Genomic DNA, 11,726 nt, shown 5'->3' with positions numbered 1-11,726 from the left:
TAATAAGGCTAGTAAATTACCTCTTCAAAGAGAAATTAAAATTATTTTTATGTGTTCTCTAGCACAAAAATATGAAATATTTCTTCTCTGCAGACAAAGACTTGCTTGGCATATGACAGGTAGACAAGCTGTCCTATTAGCTGCATTGAGGCAACATGTGAGCAAAATGATCAAGATGCGTCTTGGAAAGTTTTGGTTTCAAGAATCTCCTTGCTGAGAGCTGAGAATAATCATAAGGATATATTTTATCAAGTTCCACTTAGGTCAGGTCTCCAGCACCTTTAGGTTCCTTTGAAATTTCCAAACAGAAAGAACAAATGTGAGAGGAGAAAGGTGTAGCACAGAACACAATAGAAAATCTTTGCAAGTAAGTTACTTCTACATTTTTAATTTTTTTTCCAAATATAGGTAGAAAAGTAATCTTTTCAAGTGTGGATTTTAGTAAACATTATCTTTATTAATGGTTCTATATGCTGTTTTATATTTCAAAGCAATATTTTATTTTTCTTTCTACATGCATAAAGAGACATTTGATCTAGGGTCTGGGTGACATGGTATCATTTCATTGCCCAAGGAATTTCTCTATTAGTAAAATAAATACATACCACCAGGTCAAATATCTAGTTCCCATGTCCACAACAAAAACTCCTCAGTTTCCTGTCTACAACACACTTAGAAGGAAACATGGCTTTTATTCTCTTTTGCAAAAACATTAATGGTTTTAAAAGAGGTGCAACATCTTTATCTGTCTAGTGACATCCCTCCGTTCATATCCACATATACGAGAAAAGGCCATGCTTCTGTGGGAAAGGCTGGGTCTCTCCAATGATGCTTCAAAACAGTCAAGAGATTCATAGATTAAAATCGAATTTTCATAAACCCTTTTGAAATTTAATGAGGAAAGTAGTGAGCCTGTAGTCTTGGTGAATCTTGTATCTTCTTCTAAGAGGAAACAGCCTTTGGTCATACCAAGTTTTTAGTGATTTCATTGCATAGGTTCATCTGGAATGCATAAAAGTCAGACAGGCATGGATGAACTGCTCAGGCTCTTTTTACCAGGCATTGATGAAAAATATAGGCATTTTATAAAAGCAGAATGAAGATACGCAGGAGATAATTTTAATTTTCTTTTCATGCTGGCCAATTTAAATTTAGTCTTCCTTTGTGGTAACCGCTTTGTCCTCTTCATGACATGTATTTCTGAACCATTCACATAGCCAGGCAGTGTGTAGCCTGTAAAAAAGATCAATGAACAACGAAAGGTTAGATTATATTGACTTAATGTTGATTAGTTTACACTGAGTTGTCTGCTGCAAAAGATGTCAGAGCTTTTGTAGTTCATTAGCTCCCATCAATTGAACACTGGCTTAAATTAGTACATGAGGCTCTTCTTTTCTGTAATGTAATTTCTACTTGCATTTCATGCTTAGCTTTCCTGTCTGTACTTTCATGTGATGGCTGTTACAACAGTTTTCTCCATGAGAGAAAAGGAAAAGAAAGAGCCTGAAAAAATCAGAATGATTGCCAGGTGAGATCCTGCTCATTTCGCATAGGGAAGTTATCCCACTTGCTATGATCAGTAAGATCTCTGACACCAGTTATATCAGAAGTGTTATTCACCTGAAACATCTTGCAATCGTGCTGGGAAATGACACCTTATAATTTAAGAAAGTATGACTTTACTAAATTATACCCTTACTGTCACAAATTCAGTTGCAGCTTTTGGAATTTATGATCACAGATCTGAACAAATTTGGATTCCATAAAAATATTTGCTGTTATAAAAAAAGTGTCAAAAATTTGGTTCTGAAACAGCTCTAATATATAGTGCTAATAATATGATTTTTTTTATCTTTGAGGAGAGAGAAAGAGCACAAATTTAGAATCGTGGAATGGCTGAGGTGGGAAGGGACCTCTGGAAGCCCTCTGATCCAACCTCCTTGCTCAAGCAGGCCCACCTACAGCCAGTTGCCCAGGACCATGTCCAGGAAGATTTTGAATATCTCTAAGGATGGAGACTCAACAACCTCTATGGGCAACCTGCACCAGTGCTCAGTCACCCTCAGTGTAAAAAACTTATTCCTCATGTTAAGGAATAAACAGGACAGAACAAGAACAGGTTTTTATACTTATTTTTGTCAAGAAGCAGGATATTTTCTACAAGCTGGCCAACCTTCCAGCTGTGCTCTGTGGCAGACTCCTTCCACCACCATTACCACAGACTCTGAAATATGTTAGAAAAGGATGAAAGTTGCTGCCAGAAATACAAAAAGTGTATTGCACAAAACTTGGTTTGGCAAGATTAATCCAAATTGGCAAAGGAATGACTGCTAAAAAGAGGGCCTGTAGGAAATAAAATGCTGCAAAGATTAAAGTTTGCACTTGAAAGTAGAACTATTTATAGATTTCAAATTTTATATATTTGAACTTTGATTCATATCTTCAGTGTCATTAATTATCAGTTTGCAGAAAATAATTTTAGTCTGCTTGGAACATCTTTGCCAAAATGTTGTTGACATCTTTTGATTTGGGGTTCTATGGAATATTTTGATTTCAACATAATTTAGTTTCACTATTAAAACAAATGCCAATATTTTATTTCTTCTAAAATATCCCAGTCTTAACTTAAAATGATAAAAATAAGACTCTGTATGTTACTAGATTCTTAAAAACAGCATTATTTCAAAATCTCCATTATCTAAAGTAATTTTGACTTTCAGGAAGTCTTAGCATTGCTAAGAAAAGAGATACCGTAGAAATATAGAATTGTAGTTCCATCTATGCACTCTACACAAAGCATATAATCATGAGCTCTGTCTTTGGAAAGGTTTTTGGGGTTTTTTGGCCAAAATTCTAACAAGAAAGCCACGCGAAAATGAATTATGATTACAAAAAAAACCTTATGTAAAAAAGGAAAAATACATAAAAGTCCCGAGTGATCATAATGATGTCTCTTAAATCTTCTTTTCCACTCCAATAATTTGAACTAGCCGAGAAACTTTCCAAGTTATTGATGTAGGAAAAATCTCACTCTATGCACCTGCTTCACCTCATTATAATTCTTCTTCTCTTCCACTCTGTTCTTCTGACTGGTAAGCTCATGAGCCCATACATGGTAAAACTACATGTGCATATAATGTAGGGTAGAAATTATTTCTTGATATTACCCAGCCAGTCAAAAAGACACCAGACACAGAAACAAAATATATGGTATTATAGAAGCCACCTTGATTTTAACTTCTTTGCTCAATGATATGAATCAGGTAAGACAATGCAACGTGAATTCTGGTCATCCAGAGAATGATACGTAATAGTTGTAGATAAAACTGATTCTTATTCTGCTCCTGTTTGTACATGAAAAATCAGTGAAGAACTATAATTTGGACATTTCAATCACATTTCAAAAGAAAAGGAAAAAAAAAAACAGGATATCGGGGATATTAGATTCAAAATCTGATTATAGCTTTTGAAATTAGGATTAAACTTTGAAGTAAGTAGAGTTTTTATTTTCTTTTAACAGAAAGGACTACTGTTAATTCTGTTTTAATATGAGCTTTACTAGGCAGTAAAGGTGCAATATTTTGGTGATTTATGTTTCTTGTACATCACCTTGCAAGGTACTATCATTAAATGTCCAATAAGTATCTGATACAACCAAAATAAAACTGGTGGTCAGTCTGATATTAACTATACTTATGGCTGCTATATCAGTTAATCTCAAGATAAACATACAGTGTCTGGTCTCATAGAAAAACATAATGACTATGTTACTGAATTTATTATGAGTTTTATAAACAAGTATTTAAATGCCCAAGTCCTGGGTTGTTTTTTTAAAGTTACTTAATTGTTACATATGGCTAAAAGAAATACAGGTATAGATAAATACATAATTATAGAAAATGCAATAAAACTCAAAAAATCATGTGAAATATCATACCGGTTTCATTTATTTTTTTTAACTTAAATTCTTAACCAATTAAATATAATGAAATAAAGAAGTTTATTTTATTAAAGGAGGCTTTTATGCAACACAATCTAAATAAGCCTTTTTTTATCTCTTCTAAAATTAAGCTCACAGGACAAAGGACTGAGAAAGTTTGAGGCTTTTTTTAGGGTAGTCATGAAAATAATCAAATACACTATCATGCCTGAGCTTCTCTACTTTGAAACACAGAGATAATTCATGAAGTGAATTTCATGATCTTGCCATTTAAAAGGTTTCCATGGAGAAGTAATCAGAATTGTTCTGTATGATGATATTTATTATTCATGGTCCTACTCTAGCAGTAAAATAGCTAATAAAACAACCTTAGAGAAGGAAATACTGCAGCAGGCATTCTGTGACTTTCTTGTAATGGATAAGGACTTCAGATTCACTTGTAAAGACTCTATTCCTCACTGTGTTCATGGTTATGCATTTACAGGAACACACAATAAATATTATTTTTTATCTCATTTTCATGTTCTTTTATAGTGAATAAACACCATAACATAAATATGAAATATTTTCCATCTGGAAAAGGGAAATACAGTCCAGTCCCAGTAAAAATAAGCATAGCAATCATTATCATTGTAAAACCAAACTAGCCAGATTGGCTGATAAATGGTACATCTTCTCAAGGTATGAAGCTGAAAATACTCCTGGAAGATACTGCACTCAAGTTCTTGTGCAGTCACTGTAGAAAGATGAGAAAATAATAATAATAAAAAAAAATATAAATTTTGTCCCCCAGGAAAAAAAGAAAAAGATGAGAAAGAGAAAAAGAAAGAAAGGAAGAAAGGAAGAAAGGAAGAAAGGAAGAAAGAACTTCCAACAACTTGTTTTCCCTGGTTCCTTTTTTATAATAAAAGAATAGTTTTGTGAACACTGTCAGCCTTATGCCATATGTTCCAGGAAACTAGGGACCCTTGAAGAAGAAGAGGCTTTTGAATTATTGATCAATGATTAGCAAATGCAATCGAAATTGTAGACTTGACGTTGTGCAGGGATTCATAATTTATGAGTGGACAAAATAGTAGGTAGCAGAGGTAGTGGTAGGTGATTTCAGCCCCCATATTGATTACTTAAAACAACAGGAGGTAAGTGTAGTGTGACAGACAGAACAAAAACTGACAGCTCACTGCCTGTCCATCACTACAGACTGAGCACTGAGGGAATAAAGCTTAGTGTAGAAGCAAATACATTTCTATTGTGTGTCTTTGATCATTATGCTGTTCCACTAGACCAAAGGACATATTTGTTTATAATTTATGTATTCCCTTACTATAAAAGATTGATAGCATCCTATTAGATACCATAGTATCTAAATATCTAGATAGTTTGTACCTGTAACAGCTTGAGATGCAATATTGTGGAACATTTGCATAGCCTATCAGCAAATGTAAAAACCTGGGAATGGAAAGGAGACGAGGCATGTCTGGCACCAGCCTAGAAGTCAGCTCTGTTTTCTATCCTTTGCTGTGGTCTGCCTGCTCTTCTTGGGCTGCTGTAATTCTTCCTTACAGATCAGCTCTTGAGAATACTGACTCAGAAACAGACCCATCCTGTCAAGAAAAAAGCAGTTTCCACCTGTAATTCTATGGATTGGTGAAAGAGGAGTAAGCGGGGGAGGGGAGTCATCCAGTCTCCAGCTCACAACTGCATGGTCATTTCTGCACCCAAGTAAGCAATCTCTGTGTGTATCAACAGAGGTAAACTTCTTCATCCTTGAAGAGCTGAAAGAAGTCTATGACTGCACCAAGTGATTAAGTGACACTGGGGAAGGGTCTAAGACTTTTTGCTGGTAAGTTACAGTATATTTGGTTGGAATCATGCTGCTACAAAACCCATTCAAAGACATATGGTTGGCTTGTGGTCCTCTGCTGCTTCACAACAGGGAGAGGCATGTCTGAACAATTATATTCTGTTTTCTACCCCTACTATAAGTCAGCATGACCCCAAAAATTATGCAAGAGTTTATTAAAAAAAAAAAAATTAAAAAGGAGAAAAACAAGAAAAAATGTCCAAAACCCCGGAAAAGTGATTTGAACAAGTAGGCAAGCAACGGAAGAGCAGAAGTTTCCAGCATTAGGACAGAAGCTAGAGAAAACAAGATGTCTGTGAAGAGCTGGGATGTGGACACAAGATGATGTTGACTGCCTACAAACTGAAGCATATATAGGAAAGTGGACACTGGGAGTGCATTATTTAAATCACGGAAAACTGGAGGATAATTCAAGGGACATTGAGTGATGAGTGTGGCCTGGGACCTGTATCTAAAGAAAACTCTTACTGACATTTGGTTTTCAAATTTATTTTGGTTAATATGCTCTGTTGTAAGATTTTTAAGAAAAATAAGACCTATTTTTCACCTGGAGCAAATTAAGACAGTGCACAGGGATTCATGTAAAAAGATAATTTGCCTGATGAATTACATTCAAATACCATGAAAGTCCAATACTTTTATGTAAACAACACCCCACAGTGTAACCTCATAATCCAAATCATCATTGGGGTAATGACCATAGAAAATAGGCCTTATGCAAGAGAAACCACCTAGTTCTGATGACAAACACTTTTGCCTTTAATGACGACAATATTTTTAGCTGGACGAAGAGTTAGAAAAGATGGAAAGAATGAGTAGATTACTTGAGTAATGAAAATTACCCAGGAAAGCCTTCAAGGGAGAAAAGGTATCTCTTTCTCTGCACGCTTGTAGAGGAAACTGCTAACAGGAAAGAGACATTCCCCAGTCCTAGCAACTGTGTTTTTTTCACAGCAGCTGGCAGAATGCCTTCCCACTTCCCTGCATCAAGTAGCCTTTGAAAATTCCACTTCACTTCAGCTCTACACAGCTTGTGACACTGCTAATGCCTTTTGGAAGTGGGAAATTTAACCATTTTTGTCAGTCTTCATCACACATCTTCCAAGGAAAAGCCAACATAATTAGAGAAGTCTGTGACTACAGATTTAAATGAATACCACTTCAAATGAATACAACTTTATAAGAAATATTTTTATAAAAATAATTAATTTTTTAAATAAAAATAGAACACATTTAATAAAAATAACATACATTTTTTAAGATAACTGAGATTTCTCACTTAAATTCCATGTTATGTTAATCCCACAGCATATGATTCAGGGATGCAAGTGAATAAGTAAAGTAAAATATAAAAATTAAAATGAATATATTTGAAAATCTGTTAGAGTGGGCATGATTCTGTTATTATAAGATGCTACTACAAATGGCAAATTTTACATTTAAGACATTCCAACTTTAAGTGTAAAGATATATTTTGCATAGAATAGCCTTGTTTTTACTGGAGAAAGGGTTTGCATGAGTTAAAGATGCATGAAATGTTATTTTTTCTTTATTTATTTTTTAAAAAAAGCAAATAAGGAAGTTTTTCCTTCAGAAGTCATGATATGATCTGCTTAACACCTTCATTGCTTCATGTTTGATGAGTATTATATTCATCCCAAACACATGTTATTTAAATCCTACAGAGTAGCATACCATCCTACATTGTACCTTTTTTGTTCTTTATAGTGGCACTAGGAATGATGCTCTGTCAGGATTTCTATATCTTCATACAGATAATTAACTTCCCTTTAAGATATATTGCATGAGTTTGGCAGCTGCTTCAAAATAGTTATTGTTTGTAGAGTAAATGAGTTTTCATGGTTTGGCTGGTTTGGGTTTTTTATTTCCCCATAGGAAACTGAGGATAAAAAAAATGAAGCATCATAAGGATAATGTGAGATGATTTATAATTATTTCTGATAAACACTGCATACCTGGAGCTGCATGAAATTCCTTCTGCCTCTCCTCTTGACAGATTACAGTCTACCCATGTCATGGGTTAGCAAGCATAGTCCCAGAAGTGATGTTCTTGCAAAGGGGTGCTTACAGTTTCCTCTGGGAACTGATAGAACCTATCAGCTGGCCAGTTTGAATATGGACAATTCTTTGAGCCACTTAAAGTTGTGACCGCCTCTGTGATCCACATTTAAGAATAGGCAAACTCCCCCCCAAGCTCTCTCTCGTTTCGGCGCTGGCACAGGTGGCTGCGGGCCCCGTGTGGGGGCCAGCGGGCCCAGCCAGGCCCTGCTTGGGCCAGGCCGGGCCGGGCCACGGCCATCCTGGAGCCATGGACCTGTTCCAGCCGTGGAACCCCCCCCACTGCCTTGCCGTGGGCAGCCGGAGCGGCTCGGCTCTCCCCCCTCTCCACTGCGATAAGAAACATTCAGCATTCCAGCTGCAAAGCTGCAAGGCCGAGGTGAGATTAACCCTTTTATTGCTGTGAAGAGCTGAAAACCTGAGGGAAGAGAGAGAGGAGATGCTTAAAGCTGAAATTCTGTTGTAAAGCTATGATATATCAGAGTACCCATTGTAATTTCATGAAGATATGGGGGGTGGAGTGCTCGGTTCAACTTGTTAGCGAAAGCACCTGTGCTGAGATAGGCAGATGCTGACACAGCTGTAATTTCATGAGAAGTTTGGACAGGGAGAGATGGACCAGATGAGGGCTTTTCTCCAAATGGGAAAGGAGAAACCTCAGTTCATAGAGATGCTCCCAGAGATAGTCCTAAAGATGAAACTGAAGAAGACCCTTTGCTCCCAGGGAAGGAGAAGGGCCTCTGTTCTTAGAGATGAAATGCTCCCAGAGATGGGTGAAGAGAACTTTTGTTTCTGAACCACTCATCCTTAAAATTGTACCCCAAAAACCTTCAAGAGTGGACCCTTGAAAGCAGTTGTGGGAAAAGCTGCAAGCTGGGGAAAGGTTTTCACATGCAAGCAGAGAGACTTCTCTTTCTAAATGGACTGAACAAAGTTATTTGGAAGTGGGCGGCTGTCTCGTTGTGATATTGTGTTCATAGCGTGAGCAAGAGAGATTCCTCTTCCTAAGTGGACTGAACAAGGTTATTATGGAAGTGGTAAACAGACTGAACATCTGAAGGGTTGTTTTTTTTAGATTGTCAGTGGGAGAAGGGAGAAAAGTGGGGGAAGGAGGAGAGTTCTGAACTTGTGGTATAATTTTTTCTTCTTCTTTTTAGGTCTGTTAATAAACTTCTTTATATTCTTTCAAGTTTGGTGCCTGCTTTGTGTTTCTCCTAATTCTTATCTCACAGAAGATAAACAGTAATGAGTATTTTGGACCAAACCACTACAACCCACCAGCCTGTATTTTCAAAGAGTACCACCTGCCTCTTGCCCCTCATAGGTCTTCACTCTGTTTTACATGATGATCATCTTCTCCCTTTGTCAAGTCTGCAACAGTGATTTCTCGGGTTTTCATTCAAAGTCCCTAAAAATGTGGAGAAAAATTCTCTGAAGCATGGGTGTGGTTGTTTTACATTGTGCTAGTCACCAAAGAAAGCAGGGAAACAGAAGTTTACAGTCATTTTGGTGAGACAGTAGAGTGATTTTTTTTCATGGGTGGTATGACAGTAAGTGAATTAAGAACAAAAAAATTGACAATAAGGAAATTTAAGAGTGAGATCTTTCCACAGTTAATAGACAGATGAAGCTCAATTAAAATCTCATATTATTGTAATGTGATTAGGTTTGAATTGATAACTTACAAAAAATATATTTTTTAAAAATTTCCTTTCCCCTACTCTTTGTGGAGTATCAATGACAAGATCAGATTCCTTGAATGTTTATATGCTATTCAAAAGCAGTAACCAAACTTCTAATTTATGGGATGAACACAGGTAATTCTTCATGCCTACATAATATTCCATATTCATTCTCTGGAAGTGATGAGGGGCTGAGGCTGGTTGAATATTGTTTTGCATGTTACATGACAGAGTCTCATAGATAAGCCACATGCTACTGTTTTTGTTCCCTGATTGACTGGGTGAAAAGCACATCTAACAGAAGTGCCAGTATGAGTGAGTTTGAACCTTATGTATTATGACTAGCAGAATGCATGACTGTGACATTCTCTTCTTGCAAACAGTTATGTGTATGTGTATTGACCAGAAACCAAACAGAGAGGAACATAGGAACTGGGAGATGGAACTCCTTTCTCCAGAAGTTGTGGCAGACTTACTGGCTTGCTTGGTTTGCTCTGATGATTGGGAGTGGAGAAAAAGTCGTGAAAGTGCAACAAGAAAATTAAAAGGCAAGAGCAACTTTTTATGCCAAAAGGGCACCTCATCCTGAATGCAATAACATCACAGACCCCATGGAATGAAGGAATCTCAGAAGAGATGACCATCCTTCTTTGAATGAATGTCTGTATAATAGGTGTCTGGAACTGACTTTTATTTAAATATTTTTGCAGAAACTGGCAGCAATAGAAGCAAAATCAGATCACATTTATATATATTTCTCACACTTTTTTTAGGTGCATCACAGTATTATGTGATATTGACAGTTTCAGAGGAGCAGGTCTGTCAGAGTGGTTTTCCTGTGAAGCAGAGGAGACTAAGTAGCAGAAATATCACAGAATGACATAATCACCAAAAGGGTAATGTGAGAAGGGACCACAGTGGGTTGTCTGGTCCAACTGCTCTGCTCAAGCAGGGTCTTCCTAGAGCACATGGCACAGAAATGTATCTAGGTGGTCCTTTCGTAACTCCAGTGAAAGAGATTCCACAACCTCTCTGGGTAACACATTCCACTGTGTGGTCACCCACAAAGAAAAGAAGTTCTTCCTCATATTCAGGCGGGACTTCCTGTGCATCAGTTGTTCTTGGTAACTACTTTCAGAATCTCTTGAAATGAAAGATGAAAGTATTTTACTTGTCCTTTCCTTTCATTCCCTGAAGTGTATATAAAAAAATTGGCATTCTAAAGATAATGTGTGTGTTCACAAATCCGTGAACTTATATAACTCACATTAACCCACTGACTCTGTAAAGTCCTAGGAGATGTTTCTGAAAGGAATTCCAGTAATTTAGGTAGGGTAAAAAGAGTTAATCTCTGAAACATAGCCAATGTGCCTGTGAAAGTCCTGGTGCTTATAATGCATGATAACCTAAAGGTATACAGATGAAGGAACAGGCTAATTGTCAAGATAGTCTCTAACTATCTAAAATGGAGAAAATTATTTTCAGGTATACAAACTACTATAATGTTTCCAGTTTGGGGCAGGTCTGACCAGCAAATAGAATGAAAAAAGGAGCAATCAATTTTCTCCACAAGTCAACAAAGTACTTTCAGTTTGTTTAGGAAGAAGCTAAACCATGTATTTAGAGGAGTAGGACCAAGTATCTTGACAGAATCTGGTGATTTGCTTAAAGTACATAAAGCATTTTTAATGGGTTTGCAAGGGTTTTTATAAAAGGAGGATATCATCATCATTTTATGTTACATAAAATTTCTGTTTAAGAATATACTTAATTCATCTCTGTTTGATATGTATCAATATGAAATCCTGTGTTTGTATAAATGCACTTTTTTTTCCCAAGAATGAAGAATAATTATATTTAAGTTCTGCTTGATGACTAGAAATCAGGACAGTAACTTTATTACCGTTGGTCAGAAAAACATCTATTGGGGAAGTAGTCCTGAAAGATTTATTTCATTTAATATATCACTTCTTTAGTTATAGAAATAAATTCTGATCATATAAAATAAGTTGAGTGAAAGTATTGATTTTGAATTTGTTTATTATTTTGGAGAAACACTGTAATAAACCTATACATCAATCTTTACTGTGTTCATAAGACAAGTCTGTTAGTCAGTGTAGAACAAAATAGCACCTATGAGAAATAAAAAGTATGGCTAAAA

General features: G+C 36.2%; 1 long non-coding RNA gene across 1 annotated transcript; it reads right to left on the bottom strand.

Annotated features, from left to right (window-relative positions):
• Positions 1–432: 432 nt before the first annotated feature.
• Positions 433–7,862, bottom strand: LOC109143864. Its single transcript, XR_002044245.1, has 2 exons — positions 7,781–7,862; positions 433–1,233 (listed from the first exon to the last, which is right to left on the bottom strand). It is a non-coding gene; the product is annotated as an uncharacterized LOC109143864 (long non-coding RNA).
• Positions 7,863–11,726: the final 3,864 nt, after the last annotated feature.

The sequence above is a fragment of the Corvus cornix genome, chromosome 2 (genome assembly GCF_000738735.6).
Source record: "Corvus cornix cornix isolate S_Up_H32 chromosome 2, ASM73873v5, whole genome shotgun sequence".
NCBI lineage: Eukaryota > Metazoa > Chordata > Aves > Passeriformes > Corvidae > Corvus > Corvus cornix.
Note: the sequence above shows the minus strand (reverse complement) of the source record. Positions and strands in the feature narration are given on the sequence as shown.